Source organism: Sus scrofa, chromosome 1 (genome assembly GCF_000003025.6).
Source record: "Sus scrofa isolate TJ Tabasco breed Duroc chromosome 1, Sscrofa11.1, whole genome shotgun sequence".
NCBI classification, from domain to species: Eukaryota; Metazoa; Chordata; class Mammalia; order Artiodactyla; family Suidae; genus Sus; species Sus scrofa.
In genome coordinates, this window is record NC_010443.5 from 23,812,830 (window position 1) to 23,830,795 (window position 17,966).

At 31.9% G+C, this 17,966-nt stretch overlaps 1 long non-coding RNA gene across 2 annotated transcripts in view; it reads left to right on the forward strand.

Annotated features, from left to right (window-relative positions):
- Positions 1-17,966, forward strand: part of LOC106508831 — a 227,785-nt gene that overhangs the window by 109,423 nt on the left and 100,396 nt on the right. Inside the window, exon 2 of one of the 2 annotated variants that reach the window (XR_001305904.2) lies at positions 2,648-2,752. The exons of the other annotated variant lie outside the window; for it this stretch is intronic. This is a non-coding gene — a long non-coding RNA (uncharacterized LOC106508831). The remainder of the gene's footprint in view (positions 1-2,647; positions 2,753-17,966) is intronic. 2 annotated transcript variants of the gene reach the window in all.

Below are 17,966 nucleotides of genomic sequence, written 5' to 3' on the forward strand. Positions count from 1 at the left end.
ATCAGAATATGAAATTCAGAGACAAGAAAATTGAATGCTTCCACATGCTGAGGGAAATAAAATAATGTTGGGTTAGAAGCCCTTTAGTCACTAATTATTATATAATACTGATTTCTATTTAGATGAAGGTGTATAGTATTGAATATGTAGCTTAATTATCTGAAATTAGACAGTAATTTATAGCTAGGTAATGCTGCAGGCAAAAAGTCTAAGCTGAAATATTGTTTTGTAAAATGTTATCTTTATGTAAATAGTACAGATCGATGCCTCAGAAGAAGGAAACTTAGTTGAATCATATTGTATTCTTCTAAAATATTGCTTGTTAAGAAATATCTATATATGTCTATATAAGCATAACAAATTTGAAAGTATTCAAAGACATGGGCTAATGTAATCTAAGGCCCCAACAGAGCAGTTGAACGATTATGTGGAAATGCTTCCTAGGTAGTTCCAAGTCATGATTTATCTCACACTTTCTTGAGTAAAGTGGGAGAGGGAAGCACATAATGGAAAGGATTAGTTTGGCAAGCTGGTTGATCCTATTGCCTTTAATGAAGGTAAAAAATGGGAACTCTTTCTATTTTTGTAGTTAAAAAATAAAGTCAGCAAAAGATAGGAAGTTTAAAGGCATTTTAAAAATTGTATTAAAAACAATGAGCTTTCAGGATTTTAGAGGCTAATTTAAAATGAATGTTTACAGTGAAATCTCTCAAGGAATGTTCCTCAGACAAGTGGAGGATAGGAAACCCTACGTAGACATTTCATACCCTGGAAGAGGGGTGTCCTGTACCCTAGCCTGAAACAAAGAGGATACAGAAGTTACCTCTGGTTTTCAATTTCCTGAGCCCACTGCTCTTTATTTTATCCTCCATTTTTGAAAAAAAAAATACTTCATAATTGAAAACCAATGTGAACAACTTTTTTTTTTTTTTAAACAGGTCAATCTATTGATTTAGGCAGCTGTTTATAGTAGAAAGAAGACTGATTTTAGATCAGGGTATTTATATTCCATCAGCTTCAGGCTGAGCTGTAACATCTTAGTTAAAAAATTTTTTTTTCAGCCTTGAAGTCTTCTTTATAAAATGGAGATAATATCTACTCAAAGTATAGTTGTACGAATTAAATATAGGAATTCCTGTTGTGGCTGAGCAGGTGAAGGACCCATCATAGTCTCCATGAGGATGCAGGTTCTATCCCTGGCCTTGTGGGTTAAGGGTCATTCCTCCAGCATGTATTCAAAGCCACATACTGCATCTGACTGGGCCACATCCACACCTCCGTGGCACTGCCTAACCAAGTACATGCCTCTTCTATGAAACCCATCCTGACCTCATCCCTATATATAAGAAATTGCCCCTCCCTCAAGAGTACCATAAACTCACATGACTTCTGTGAATATTCAGCGCAATTACGTTTCCACATACCTCTTTCTATTAGCTGTTTAAAGAGAGAGTCTATGTTTTATTAGTTTTTGGTATTCTAATACTTGGCATATAATTCCTCCCTCAGAGTAGTCACTAATAAATATGTTAAAATTTCAATTAACTCTTCCTGACACTTTCATATTTAATTTATGTTATTTAAAAAATTTTAAATTATAAAAAAAATTTTTAAAAAATTATGTATGTATATATGTGTGTTTGTAATATCTATGTGTATGTACATATGTGTGTGTGTATATATGTATATATATATTTGTTTTTTTAAGGCCACACCTGTAGTATATAGAAGTTCCCAGGCCATGGGTCAAATCAGAGTTGCACCTGAGGCCTATGCCACAGCCGCAACAACATCAGATCTGAGCTTCATCCATAAACTATATCTTATGGTTGATGGGGGGAGGGGCAGCAAGTGGGATGGACTGGGAATCTGGGGTTAATGGAGGCAAACTATTGCCTTTGAAATGGATAAGCAATGAGTCCCTGCTGTATAGCACTGGGAACTACATCTAGTCACTCATGATGGAACATGATGGAAGATAATGTGAGAAAAAGAATGTACATATGTATGTGTGGCTGTGTCACTTTGCCATACCATAGAAAGTTGACAGAACACTGTAAACCAGCTATAATGGAAAAAATAAAAATCATTTAAAAAATAAAAATAAATTTTAGATTAAAATGTGCATTTATTGCAATTTCTAATTAGTATTTTGGTAGTTTCTATAATTTCCTATAAAAATGACTTTATCAAAAAATTTTATATAATTTAAAGGAAATGCTCAGATTAATTTGTGGTAATTCGATGAATCAATTATTTATATATGTATATATTCTTCATTATTTTCATGAATTGCTTTCTCATCTCATTTGCCTAGTACCAGAAGACACCAATATCTATATTTAGATTGCCCAAAGAAATGGCCTGTCCCCAGTATGCTAGTAATGAATACTAGTAAAATGATATTATCATTCAAAATAATAACTAATCCCTAGAAAATTATTCTTTATGACAGTCATTGGTGCTATCAATAAAAAGCACTCTCAGATCTCAGATATTTGCATTTTAATAAGTTTACTAGCCATTTCACCAAAGTGGACATCTCACAAGAAATGACAAAGTAGCTCTTCAAACAGATAACCAATTGTACACTTGAAGTCATAGGGAAATATTTCTAGCAGGGTCTTTTGTTTTTGACTTTTTCCAGTTACCAAAATTTCAGAAATAAATACTGACTTATGAGACTCGAAAATTCAAGAAATGAAATAGATTCCAGCCACAGCTGAGTTAGAGATTCAAACAATGTCATCAGGTAAGTGTGTTTTCAATACACTTCTTACCCTGTTTCCTCTTTTAGGCTTAATTCTGAGGAATGCTCTCCCAAATGATGACAAAAATGACTACCAGGAGTACTGGCTTACAACACCCTTATATCCTATAATCTTGATAAAAGTAGAATGCCTTAATCTTAATATTCATGGTAAAATTCCAACAGTAACACTTATTGTCTTAACCTCAGTCACATAACCTGGAAATAATGACTGAGCACAGCAAAGTAGAAATCACTGACCTTCCAGGGTTTTGTCATGTCTACCCTGGTAGCAGGTGGACTCAACCTCATTGGAAATGAGTGGTTTGATGCTCCAGAAAGGGAGTTTATTCAAAGGGTAAAGCAAAGGAAAGCAGAAAGAAAATGAATGTGGCTGACAATGTTGAAAAAAACAAATTAGTATTTTTTGGCTGAAAATGCAAACTTTAAAATACATTATGAACTACGACTTACATGCCATGTTCTTGATTTCATTAGACAGAGAATTTAATGTATTAAAGACAATACTATTAAGCCTGATACCTTTGTAGCGAAATATACTATGTTATAGCTTAGTATTGTATATTAAACACAATTCATATAGGTGATATTTCTATATTATATATAATTCTGCAAATTGGTGATTTTCCTGTTTTATTTTTGTGCCTCCAAGATTTTTCCTAATATGGTCTTTGTCTTAATCAACTTGACATCATCAACACTTTGAATAGTCACTATATTATGTGTCCATTTATTGACTCTTTCATGTCTGTAACTCTTCTGAATTCATTTATAAGTTCTAACAGTTTTTGATGGAGCCTTTAGTGTTTTCTCTATATAATGCCATGTTATCTGCAAATAGTGCCAGTTTTATTTATTTCTTTCAAATTTGGAGCCTTTTGTTTCCTTTTCTAGCCAAATTGCCATGCCTAGAATTTCCAATACTATATAGAAAAAAAGTGGTGAGAGTAGGCATGCTTGTCTTATTCCTGATCTTAGAGGAAAGGCTTTCAGTTTTCCACTGTTGAGAATCATATTATCTGTGGGCTTTTCATACATGTTCTTTATTGTGTTGAGATATATTCCCGCTAAATGCACTTTACTAAGAGTTTTTACTACAAATGGATGCCAAATTTTGTCAAAAGCTTTTTTTTTTCTTTTTTTGTCTATTGAGAAGCATATGTGATTTTCATCCTTCATTTCTTAATGTAGTGTATTGCATTGATTGAGTTGTGGGATGTTGAACCATCCTTGCCTCCCTGGAATAAATTCCACTTGATCATAGTATATGATGGCTTTTAAGGTGTTGTTGAGTTCAGTTCACTAATATTTTGTTGATGATTCTTGAATTTGTTTTCATTAGGAGTATTGGTCTGTAATTTTATTGTGGCATTCTTGTCTGGTTTTGGTATAAGGGTACTGCTGGCCTCATAAAATGAGTTCACAAGTATTCTCTCTTCTATTTTTGTTTGTTTGTTTTGAAAATGTTAGAAGAATTGGTATTAATTCTTCTTTGAATATTTAATTCACCAATGAAGCTGTCTGGTCCTGGACTTTTGTTTTTTAGGAGTTTTTTGATTACTTATTCAATCTTCAGACTAGTAATCAGTCTATTCAGAGTTTCTATTTCTTTATGATTCAATCTGGGAAGATTGTATGTTTCTGGGAAATTATCCTTTTCTTCTGTTATCCAATTTGTTGGCATACTATTGTTCATAGTTGTCTCTTAGGATCCATTGTATTTCTCTGGTATCAATTGTAATGTCTCCTTTTTCATTTCTAATTTATTTGAGCCCTCTCTCTTTTTTTCTTGGTGAGTATAGTTAAAAAGTTTGTCAACTTTGTTTATCTTTTAAAAGAACCATCAAAATGTTTTTGAGAGCTGTATATGAGTCAGTATGGCTTTGTTTTGTTTTTCCCTTCAAGTATTTTCAGTGCTATGAATACAGATGTATTTTTAAAAAATTTAATTTTTCTGTTAATGAACAACTGGGTTGTTGTCAGTTGAGGGCTATTATGAATAACATCTCTATAAACTTGCTTTTCTAAATTTTTATTGTGGATACATTCTTGATTTCTTTTTGGTAAATAGTATGGGTAAAAATGCTAGGTCTTATGGTAGGTGTATCTTAGTCTTTTAAGAAATTGCCAAACTGTTTTTAGAGTGGCTGAGAAACATTACATCCCCGTATCAATGGGTAAGAGCTTCATAACCAAATCAAAATATGTCAGTTTTATATATTATTTATTCTCATGGATGCAAAATGACAAAATGGTATCTAATATTTAATGTGCATTTCCAAGATATGATATTTAGCATATTCTGACATGCTTATTGATGATACACGTAAGGACACATCATACATTCTTCTGTGAAGTGACCATTTTAAACTTTTGATCCTTCACTATTGGTTGTTTGTCTTTTTATTATTGATTTTGTAGGAGTTGTCTATAAATGTTCAATAGCAGTCTGTGATAAGTATGATACAAGAATATGTTTCCCTGTCTGTGGTTTGTCACTACATATTCTTAATGACTTTTGATAATCAGAAGTTAATTTTGATGAAATCCAAGTTATTATATTTTATTAAATACCTTAATCTAAGATCACATAGGTATTCTAGAGGCTTTGGAGTTTTTGCTTATTTAAATTTATCATTTGCCTCATATTAAAAGTTGTGATAAAGTAGTGGTTCAAAGTGTTTTTCACCACTCATACACTTGCTTTGTTTTCCCTACAATATTTGTCTAAAATACTTTTCTTTCCACATCACACTTTTGTCAAAAATCAATTGACATTGTATATGTCAGTCCATAATTTGTGTCATATGTCTATCCTTATAACAGTATTACACTCTCTGGATTAAGACAGCTCTGCAGTGAGCCTCGATATCAGTGGAGTAAGTCCTCCAGTTTTCATCAAGATTTTTTTCTTATCGATCTTTAAATCCCATATAACTTTAGATTCAGCTTGCTGATTTCAACAAACAGGTTTATTGAGACTTTTATTGAGATTACATTAAATCTATAAATTAATGTGAAAATGATGTCATTAACAATTTTGAATTTCTAAGCAATACATTATGTCTCACATAATTGTTTAATTACTCTCAGAAATGCAGTTTCACTGTAAAGACCTTAAAATTTTATTTATTAAGCTGATAGGCCACTGCAAATGGTATTATTTTCATAATTTATTTTCCGATTATTTAATGCGGCATATGGAAATAAAACTGATTTTTATGTAATTACCTTATATCCTTTAACTTTGATTTATTCTAGTAATTTTTATGTAGATTCCATATGCTTTTTCTATGTATAATATCATACCAACTATGAATAAAGACCATCTTATTTTGTCTTTTAAGTCTCTACATATTTAATTTTTTTTCCTTTATGGCACAGGTTAGAACTTCTAGTAACTGTGAATAGACATAGAGTGGACATCCTTGCCTTGCTTACAGTCATTGAAGGAAATCAATCAATATTTTACTATTAAGTGTGTTAGCATTAGATGTTTTTATAGATGTCCTTAATCAGATTCAGGGAATACTCTTCTATTCCTTGTTTCCTAACAGTTTTCTTTCTGAATTATCACTGAATTTTATGCATCTATTCATAAGGTCATATGTGTTTTCTCCCTCCTTCTATACATAGGGTGAATTATATTGATTAATTTTTGAAAGTTAAAACAACTTTATATTCTTGAGGTAATTCCTATTTGGTCATGTTGTTTTATTTTCTTTTTATATAATGAATTCTGTTAATTTCCATTTTAATAAAAATTTTGCATCTATGTTCATGAGTAATATTGCATTGCACTTTCCTCCTAATGCCTTTACCTAGTTTTAGTTTTGTAGCAGAATAATGCTGCATCAATAAAATAAATTGTGAAGTCTTTTCTGTTTTTTACTTTCTAAAAATGTTTGTGTTAAATGGTGTTAGTTTTCCCCTAAACTTTGATGTAATTCAGCAATAAAAATTATGAAGAGTTTCCTTTGTGGGAAATCTTATGATGACAAACCTAATCTTTTTAACTGGTAGAGGATTATACAGAATTTTAAAAAATTTCTTGTCAGGTAGGTTGTATTTTTTAGAGATCAGTTTAATAACACCACAATTGTTAGTTTATTGATATAAAGTTGTTTAAAATTATACCATATAATCATTAACACCTGTAGAATATTTAGTAAGAAATACCATAAGACATTGGTTGTGCATTCTCTGTTTTTTCCCCCAAAATTAGTGTATCTAGTCATTTTCCTAATTCATTAATATTTTAATGAAACAACTTTTAGTTTTATTAACTTATGCTATGTCTCTTCTATGTCATTGATTTCCCTAATATTTGTTATTTATGCTTTTATATTTATATGAGTTTAATTTTTTGTATTTTCTTAGCTTAAAAACTTGCTAACAGTACTAAACAATTTTTTTCCAAATTAAGACTTTTAAATTATAAATTTTCCTATGAATACTTCTTTAGCTGCTAATTCTCTAGTTTTAATATGTTGTGTTTTCATTGCTATTTAGTTTCAAATATACTTTACCTTTGTGATTCTTCTTGAACATATAGGTTATTTAAATTTTAGTTATTATATGTTTTTAAATGGTAGAATTTATGATATGTGAATTTTGAGATCAGTTATAAAAATTAATTACTAAATTTCCAGATATTTAGGCTTTTTCTATTTATCAACCAAATTTAATTCTGTTGTCAAAAGACATTCTGTAACATTCAGTGGGAGTTTAAAAGATCTGTATATGCTGCTATTTCAATCGTGGCCTGGCTGAGGAAGGTTCCAACCTGCCAGGAGCCTAAAGACCTTTATTGACCTTCAGGTATTTACCATAGCTGATGTTCATGTCACAAAAAGATCAGATAAATATTAAATTGTTAGCTCCTTTTTGAAGCTACAAATTTTTTAAAGTTTTTTGGTTTGTTCATTTTTGAATTTAGAGAAAACAGGAAGAAGAAGTATATAATAAATAAGAAATATTCTGGTGTTTAATAAAACTAAATCTACCTGAAATTACTTTTAATTAGCTATATGTCCTTGGAAGTGTAGGCATGAAACACTGGGGTAGGAATTGACTAACAGAAAGAGGTCAACTGTCAGAGTGAAATAACTTTCTTTAGCTTTTACTTAATGGCAGAGAATATAGAAATCTTTCTTTTAGAGTCAGCTACAGGAAGAAACATTACAGTGCACTCTCAGTCAATAGTGGAAACCTACCAAATTTCCAAAGTCCTCGAGGAGATACACAGCTGCAGATAATGCCCTCATAGAATAAGTGTTTACCAGGTGTGAGAAACACCATTTGCCAATATTGGGGATTTTTCATACTCTGTTGGCCCTGGTTTTTTTTTTTTTTTTTTAATGCAAGCCTTTCTGAAATGCTGGCTACATTCCTGCCTGCTCACCAAGTGAAATAACTGATTCAAAACAACTCTAACATTTTCCTGAGAGTTCATTGCTCAAGTGAGAGAATTCAAGATCAACTTCCCACAAGTTCCCTGGTTTCCTGTTCCTTGGCAGAACCAGGTCTCATGCCTTGCTGTGTCTATTCCTTTATAATATATGGCCCATAGAAGTCGACCTGAAACTACTCAAGCAAAAGACAGAGCTAGTCAGGGCAGTTTGCCAGCATCCATTTTAGTGATCAATTCAGAATGCTACACTCTCAGTTTGCTGGGACAGTCAGTCAAGTTCCACTGAGTTTAAAGAATGGTAGAGATTCTTCTCTGTATGACAAGCTTTGTGCTTACCTGTGCAAGCTCTAGATAAAGCATGAGCTCATGTTTAGTCACACCTTGCTCAAGGACTCTGCAAAAGATATAACTTTTGGCATCAAAGAATTCCTAACTTAAAAACTCTAGAAAAAAATCATTTTTCCTGATTAGCTTTTCTGGGATTCATTTTAAAATTTCTTTCATTTCCGATTGTCCATAAGTCTCATCACTCTCAATCTACATAGTCACAAGTTTAACTTTGTAAAGTTAAACTTGTGACTATGTAGATGCTGTGACTATGTAGATGCTGTGTAATTCCAGACCTTTGTGCTATGTCAAGCAAAGATACTGTATTTGGATCTAATCCATCACTATGACCTAATTTGTTCTTGGCTCTAAAAGAAAAAAACAATCACCCTTGTCGTTAGCCTAATAGAGTTGTTTCAGCTTTCTTCAACTAAGGAACTATTTAACCACTGAACTTGTAATACACTAAATGCAACTAGAGTGGCTCAAAAGAATTAAAGCTTTTTCCTAGCTTATTTCAAGGCTCGTTAAGAGGAGTTTCCAGAAATGTTTTCCCAGGTTACTACTGTTTTAAATTTGACTTATACTGTTTGTTTACATGAATAGAACTTCATAAATATCTTTTAGAGCATTGATAAACTAGTTAAGAATGATAGTGTGTTATATAAATATGTTGAGATAGTGGCTCTAGCACTTGTAAAAATGTAACCTAAAGGGATGAAAAGAGGGAAGAATATAGAACTTGTAAAGGAAGAAGGAAATGTGGGTAATTAGCTTAAATAGATTTTTTAACATTGTATTTATTGAATTCCTATTACATGCCAGACTTTGTTCTCGATATTTGAAGACACATCACTGAATAAAACAGGGAAAAAATTTACCTTCATGTAATTAATGTTTTAATTCAGGATATAGAATATAAACCTGTAAGTAAATATATATATACTCTCATAGGGTAAACATTTAGAAGAGGATGGGAGTGTGGCAGCCTGTGCATAGAGGCTGTGATTACACCTGGGATGGTCAGGGAGATGTTACTAAGAAGATATCATTTGAGCCAAGAATTGGTATAGGTCAAAGAGTAAATCATACATATATGGAATAAACAAGGAATATCTGACTTTACTAGCAGGTAAAACAGGTAAACACTAACATAAATATTGCATTTGCAATAAATAAGCACTTAAGTGACTACTAAAATTCTAATATTCAGTTAAATATTTTGAAGTGTTCAATAAAAGATACTTAAGACCAAGACCCTCCTGTTGCTCATTAGGAAATATAAACCATCACTATATTGACACAAATACAAAATATAATTAAGAATAATGACTATATAACTTTTAATTATTTAGAATAATATGTCATATGCCACAGGTGTGGCCATAAAAAGAATAAAAAAGAATTATTTCGTAATTGTTTAGAATATAAATTTTTTGAATAGAATTGAAGTTTTTTAATAAAATTGCACAACTTTCTGACAAAGGAGGAAATAAATTCCAAAGAGCAGAGAAGGAAGAGGATGGGAAATAAAGATAAAAGTACAAGGATGTAGAAACAAAAATGATGTAGGAATGTGAAGAAAAGTAGCTGGAAAAAGTAAATTGGCTTGATGGTAGATGAGGGTTAGTTGTTCAGTGGAAGTTAGATGGTTATAAGTAATGCAGGATAAGGAGGGTGCTGATTCCTTGGACAGAGTATCAGTGTCTGGAATAACTGGTATAAGCAGTAATTGATATAAGGTGGCCTTGCTGCAGAGACAACACTGGATTCTTTTTTTTTTTTTTTTTTTTTTTTTTTTTTTTTTTTGGTCTTTTTGCTATTTCTTGGGCCGCTCCCGCGGCATATGGAGATTCCCAGGCTAGGGGTCCAATCGGAGCTGTAGCCACCAGCCTACGCCAGAGCCACAGCAACGCGAGATCCGAGCCACGTCTGCAACCTACACCACAGCTCACAGCAACGCCGGATCATTAACCCACTGAGCAAGGGCAGGGACCGAACCCGCAACCTCATGGTTCCTAGTCAGATTCGTTAACCACTGCACCACGACGGGAACTCCAACACTGGATTCTTAACCTACTGTGCCACAGTGGGAGCTCTGAAAATCTCCTCCTTTTGTCAGTTATGATGTCTGAATGTTCTCTGATCAGTAATTATTTGGTTTAGACATTGTTCCATAAGTTCCGTGTCAGTATGTACATGTACAGTTTTATTAGCATGTCCTGGTTTACTTAATGTGAGTCAGGGCTGCTCCCCCATCCCACTTACTAACATGGTTTCCTCTAAAACAGAACTGCTTATTCTTTTCTAACTGCTAGTACTAGCAGGAGTAGTGGAAGTAGTGGTAGTGATGTTTAAACTCTCATGTTTCCTTCTGGTAAATTTCCATCCACCTAGAAACATATCCAAGCATTTATAATAGTAACAATTTCTCTGCATTGCTATTCTTTTCATTATATTGCACTCCCAATTTCTTAATTCTATCAAATCTCAGCTTCTTGGATGGAGATCTCTGTCTCCATTTTGCTACTTCTACGCCTCTGTAATCTGGTTTATGGTCTCTGCTTTACACTCCACAAAAGATCACCCAGATGATCTCATGAAAGACCTCCTAATTTGCCAAATTCAGTACACATATTTTAGTCCTTGTATTTCTTTACTGATTCATTTGCTTCTGTTTTCCTGTTATCTCTGGGAAAGCTCTTTTGCATCCCACTCCCATGATTCTCTTCCTATTTCAGAGATCACTGTCTCACTTCATAGCACTTCTTCCTATACCAGTTGTTTAGCATGGACAATCTCATCCATGATCGGAATTTATAACAAATGTGCTAGAAATGCCTAAATGTTATCTCTAATTCAGACCTCTGCTAGTAGTTGCTGCCTTATTGTCAACTCCATAGATTCGGATGTTGCACAAACTCAAGTTTGAACTGTTAATCCCCAGACGCTGTCTGATCCTCTCCCTGTTTTCTTTATCCTTACTGAAGCAATTGCTAATCTAATTGCCAAATATAAAGATTTGGAAGTCATAATGGACTTCTCATCATCCATATTTAATTAACCACATAATTCTATCTAGATTCCACATTTGTCCTCGTCTCTTAATTATTACTACCTCTCCTTTAGTCCATGTTTTTATCAAGTCTGTCTTAATAGTTCAGTGGTCTCTACATTGGCCTCTGTTCTTTAATGTTATATCTGTTCAGTTTTCTTTAATGAATTTACAGCAATCTTTCTGAAATATGAGAATGATTCTACCACTTCTTTGCTTAAAGTCTCTTAATGATTCCCCAAGACAAAAAAAGAGAGATCCTTTTCAAGATAGCTTGGGAATCTCTCTTCTGATTCTCATTTCATCTTCTCCATTTGCATACTATACTCTAATGACACTGAAAATACCTGTTTAAGGTGTGTGTCCTGCTGTGTAATACTTCACATAGCTACAGTTTGGTCCGTTGTATATCCTCATTTCCTAAATTGCTCATCTACCCCTATTTTTCTGGCATTGTCCATGAAAATATTAGTAGCTCTATGCTCAAAGACCTAGTAGATTATTCTTTCTATCTGGGACATGGATTTCTTGTTAAAACTTCTAACACTTATCACAGTTTTTCTCTTTTTTATTTGTATTTTCCTCTCTGTTGGAGAGCAATCTTAGGACATGTTTTTCATTTTTGTATCACAGTCCCTTCTCACTATCTGGGATATAGGTATGAGGGGATGATGTTCAAGAATATTTCTTGCATGAATAGAATTTGGTCATAAATAATAAACAAAATAATCATATAAAGATCATAAGTGGATAGTTATTTTTTTGAACTTTCTAAGAAATATAGAAGAAAATAAGATAAAGATGAAACAGAAGTCATCTTAAGTTTTATCCAGTGATAAGATATCAGAGAAAGAATATGATAGGAAGAATTATGCATATCAAACCAGCTTAACAGTTTAAAGGATAGTAGGTGAAGCAGGACAAGTGTGATAACCAAATCCGAAGAAAAACAGATGAGAAAGAAAAAAATATTGACAATCTGTAGGGAACGTAGTAATCAGAAATGATAAAAATAAAGAACTTAATATTTTTGGACTCATGACCTTAATGAAAATAGCTATTTCTGATTAGATATGTGGTGTTATAAATTATCATATAAGAAATAGAAAAGAAAATTGGAGAAGAATATCTTTCAAAAAATCATTAATGATGAGTTCAGCATTATTAATGCCATGCCCATATTTGAACACAGGAATGCATAAATGTAGGAGATGAGAGATGAAAAATCTAAACATAATTTAATGTTGGAGAGTTTAGTGATTCCACATAAAAACAGTTAGGAAGAAAATATAGGAGTCATAAAGATAAGAGAGGTCTCATCAACCATGAATGAGATCAGATACATTTTTTTTGTGTGGTTTTCAGCTTTTCCACTAGTTGAAGCTAGACAATCTAGTGACTGGGGCAGATGTGAAATCCAACAATTTAGGACAAGACTTTCAAATCAATATTATTAAGTCCTTGAACCAAGTTGAGGAAAGCACTTTCTATGCATACTTTAGGTTTTGTGTTAAATTAACAGAGACAGGTCTCCTGATGCCAAGAGAAGTTTTGCAAGGAGGAAGCACACATGTTCCAAAGGCCTCAGGGCTCTTGGAAGGATGATTTCAGAGAAAGGGAGGAGAAATAGAGCATTCAGGAAAAAAATCACTGATTGAATGCAGATGTGCCGCCATTTACATGCCTGCCTCCTGCCCTAGTCCACGAGTTCTCTGAGATTGGATTCCAGCATATACTTTTTGGGCGCTTTCCCCAGAATCCTTCTAACCACTCCATACCTTTTCTATTTCTTTGTTTCCTTTCAAGTGATGGAGTTTCAAAAGCATTCCTTTCATCATTGCTTAAACTTTCCCTTACTGTAGTTAATGTTTCCTTTCCTCCTTATAATGTCTGGTCTCTATTTGTCTGTTTTGTTGACTCCATATAAAACCAAAACAGAAATAGTACCTGTATATAAATATGTATACATGTAATCTTCTTAATACATACAGCTAGACAGTTTCTAAACATCCATAAACAAATTACATCCAGACTAAACTATGCATTCCACCTCCAAAACATACATAGCAAACAACACAATACACAGATTTCATACTTATGTTCCAGAACCTCTTTTTTTCAGCTTTTATGACATTTTCAATAATAATGATGGTTTTATGTTCATCTGTTACCTCTGCCTTAATCTATCCTAGAGCTCCATTCCTACCTTTTAATATTAAATCTATAGTCCAAATTTAGACTGGTATGTAGATATTTTAAAAATCAGAAAACCAAGAGATACTGATTTTTAATTTGAATAACACTAATGTAGAGTCTGGATTGAAACAGATGGTCTGACTCTGAGTTTCTATTACTTAATTTGTCTTAGTTCTCATTAGTTTTGTTCCTGCTTTTAAAATTAATGCCCTATCCTCAATAGGAATTCATTTCTCAAAAACATACCATGTTTCCTATATTGTACATATTGATCATAGATATTAAGTATAAGGAAGAATGTGTGCTTTGATTTAATGCAAAAGGTAAAATAAATAAGATTTTTTTAATCTAACAAGGATATAAAACATTCATTATGTGCCATCCTCTGCCTGAATGCATATATATATATCTCTCTATATATATGCCAATATATATAATGAATGCCATATATGTATAAATATATAAATCAGTTTAATTAATGTTCATAATGGCCTCATGCAAAATATTTCTATTTTTAATACATGGAAATTGAGATAAACTAGTGAAGTAACATTCAGGAGATATTACAACTAATGCATTAACAGAACTAAAATTATAACTGTATAGCAATTTGGCTTATAAAGTTTAATTATGCTCTCTATCCTTAAGGTTGGCTGTGAAGAATTAACTACTTCTATTTTAAAATAAAATATTTCTGTATTTTATAATTTTTAAAAATAATTTCAGGTAGAGAAAAATTGCAAAAGTAATACATAAACCTGCCATATACCTTAAACACAGACCTCAGTTGTTAACATTTACCTATTTTACTTTATAATTTTCTCTCTATATAAGTACATTTGTATATTTTTCTAAACCATTTGGAAGTAATTTGCAGCATGATGCCTGTGTACATGCCCTACTAGCAAAAACATGTTCATACATAATTATAAATTTGTATAATTGCTTAATTGTACAATATTGTGTAATGCATTTTTAACCTAATTTATAGAACTGAAAGTTGTATCAATATACATTACAAAAAAAAATTGGTCCCTGATTCAATTCAAAATCACATTACATTTAGCTTTAATATATATTTGTCTTTTAAAATATATATATATAATTCTTTCTTAGTAATTCTTTATATACTATGACCTTGATAAATTTGAGGATTTTAGGCCAGTTATTTTGTGTAATTTCTCCCAATTTATATTTTAATGATGTTCCTTTTGGTTAAATAGAGGTTATGTAAGTGAACTTGCTTTGTGCCATTACTGGTAATAACTATGATCATTTGATTAAGGTGAGGTCTGCCAAATTTCTCTGTAATAATGTTGATATTTTTCCCTTTGTAATTAATAAATATTTTGTGGGGTGAAACTTTGAGAGTAAGCATATATCCCTTCCCTTATTCAATTTTCACTCAGTAGCTACTATCCATTGATTATCCCTACCTGTCCCTATCAATTATTACTATGATGGTTTCGAATGGTGATTTTTATGTTCTATCATAAAAATCTGCTGCTATACATAAGAACTGTTCTTTCTGTTCCTTCCACTTATATACTTACTTAGGAATTTGTATCAGTAAGAACCCCTTAGTTTTCACTTTTATTCAATGAGTTATAAACCATTCCTATCCTTATGTATTTTAATGCTCAAATTCTCCAAGGCATGGCCAGAGGATGCACCTTCAGGCAAGCTGCTGTTTCATTTGGTCATTCCCTATAATTCTTGAACATTACTTTATGACATACAGATATTTACTTGCTTATTTGACATATTTATTTATATGAAAAATTGGTTGATTTGTTTAAAATATATAGGAAGTTTTCTTGCCCCATATTTATTACTCTTTTTTGAGGAGGTCAAATATTACCATGGTTCCAAAAGTAAGACTGCTTAAAAAAGTACACTCAGGAGTTCTTGCTATGGTTTAGTGGGTAAAGAGTCTGACTTCAGTGGCTCATGTCCTGGGCACATACAGGTTTGATCTCCAGCTTGTCACAGCGAGTTAAAGTATCCAACATTGCTGCAGCTGCTCAGATTGCTATGGAAGTGCAGGTTTGATCCCTAGCCTGGCACAGTGAGTTAAAGTTATCCAACATTGCTGCAACTGTGGCATAGGTTGAAGCTGTGGCTTGGGTTCAAAACCTGGCCCAGGAACTTCCTATGCCATGGATGTGGCCATTAAATAAATAAATAAATAAATAAAATTTAAAAATAAAGGTACACTTAGAGAATTATTATTGCTTCCCTCATTACTTCTACTTTATTTCCACTCCAGCCTATTAGTTTAGAGCTCATACTTGCTATGCCTCTTCTTGCAAAAATATAGATTGATTCTCTATATTTTTATTTTTTCTGATATAAAAGTATATTATCAATATTCTTTATATTCTAGGTATCATTTCATATATAGAGAGGACTTTTTTTATTCTCCTATAGCTACATAGTACTCCACTGTGTATTTACTATAATTAATTGAACCAGTGACCTATGTATGTGTTGTTTGCACTATTTTGCAATTATAAAAATATTGCAATGTATAATTTTGTGAAGAAGTATGTTCATATTACTCAGGATGTATTTTCAGAGTATTTTTGAGTTTTCTACTTTGTTAAGTTTTGAGTTTATTTTTGTTCACTTTTTTAACTAATTAACTCTATTAGAATTGCTGAGTCAAATATAAATATAAATCTTGCAAAATATTGCCAATTTCTATTCCGTAAGAGTTTCACTCAGTTGCATTTACATTAGCTAACTAGGAGAGGGCCTGTTTCCTCACAGCATGTCCAACAGAATACTGTGTCAAACTTTATATTTTTGCCAATTTGATGATATCCAGAGTAGTTTTGATTTGCATTTTCCTTAAATGAGTAAAGTCGAACATCTTTTCTGGTATTTTAGAATAATTTATATATCATTTTGCTTATGAATTGTCTGTTTATTTTTTCTATTATTTGGGCTGTTCAGCCTGAGCTTCTACAAGTTTGAGACCTTTTTCTGTAATATTTTTTCCCTGATTGTCACTTGTCTTTTAAATTTGCCTATGTGCTATAGTTTTGGCCATCTAAAAGTTTGTAATGTATTAAAATTTATGAAACTTTTCTTACATTGAATCTAGATTTTGAGTCAAATTTAGAAAAATTTTCCCTATTCCCATTAGTCTAGTTTTTGATGTCTTTATTATTATCACCATCATCACTGTTTACACTTAAGCTTAAAATCGCTGATCCATTTAGAGTTTATATTTATGGGTTAAGCTGTGAATCTAAATGTATCTTTTTTCCAGTGGCTACTCAGTTTCTCCAGTAGCATTTATTTAAAAAGTTTAACTTACCCAAATATTATGATAGCCTTCTTTCTAATATAGTAGAATTTCATGCATACTTGGGTCTATTTATTATATTTCTATTCTGTTTCACTGTCTGTCTCTTCATATGTCATTATCACATATAAAATCATAAAGACTTTATAGTATTTTTAATAAATGGTAGAGCTAGTCTTAGCTGTTTTAAGTTATTCTTGTATGTTTGTCTTTCAGTAGACTCTTTATGATCAATTTGCTTATTTCCGTAAAGAAATAGTGGTTTTGTGGTTTTCTAAACTACTCAGTTTAGGGAAAGCTGGTATTTCTTTGATGTTGAAAAATCATACTTTTGTCTGTTTTTTGTACTATTTTTGTCAGACTTAGATATAATAACATACTTGCTTCATACAAATATTTGGAAATGCTTATACTCTAGAACAATTCACGTAACATTTGGCTTACATGAGTATTTGGTAAAATTCTGCTATAAATCATCCAGATGTAGTACTTTGTTTATAGGTTATTTCCTTAATAACTTTATTTATTCCAAGGAAATCATTCTTAGAAAGGTTGTTTTTAGTATTCACTGGAGTAAATTATAGTAAACTTTTCACTAAAACACTTATCTGTTTAATGTAGGTTTAAAATTTATATACATAGAAGTCAGAAAATTGTTATTTTAAATAATTTATTCTTTCTCTATGGTTATTTCTGTCTAATTACTTATTATTTTATGTTTTCTTTACATTTTCTCAAGGTAGCTAGTGACTAGTCTACTTTCAAGCTTTTTTAAATTTCAAAATATAGCATTTTGAACTGTTAATCCACTATTTTTCTGTATTTTACCTCATTAATTTCTGTCATACTTTTATTTGCTCTGTTTTGATTTGGGGGCTTATTTTGGAGTTTT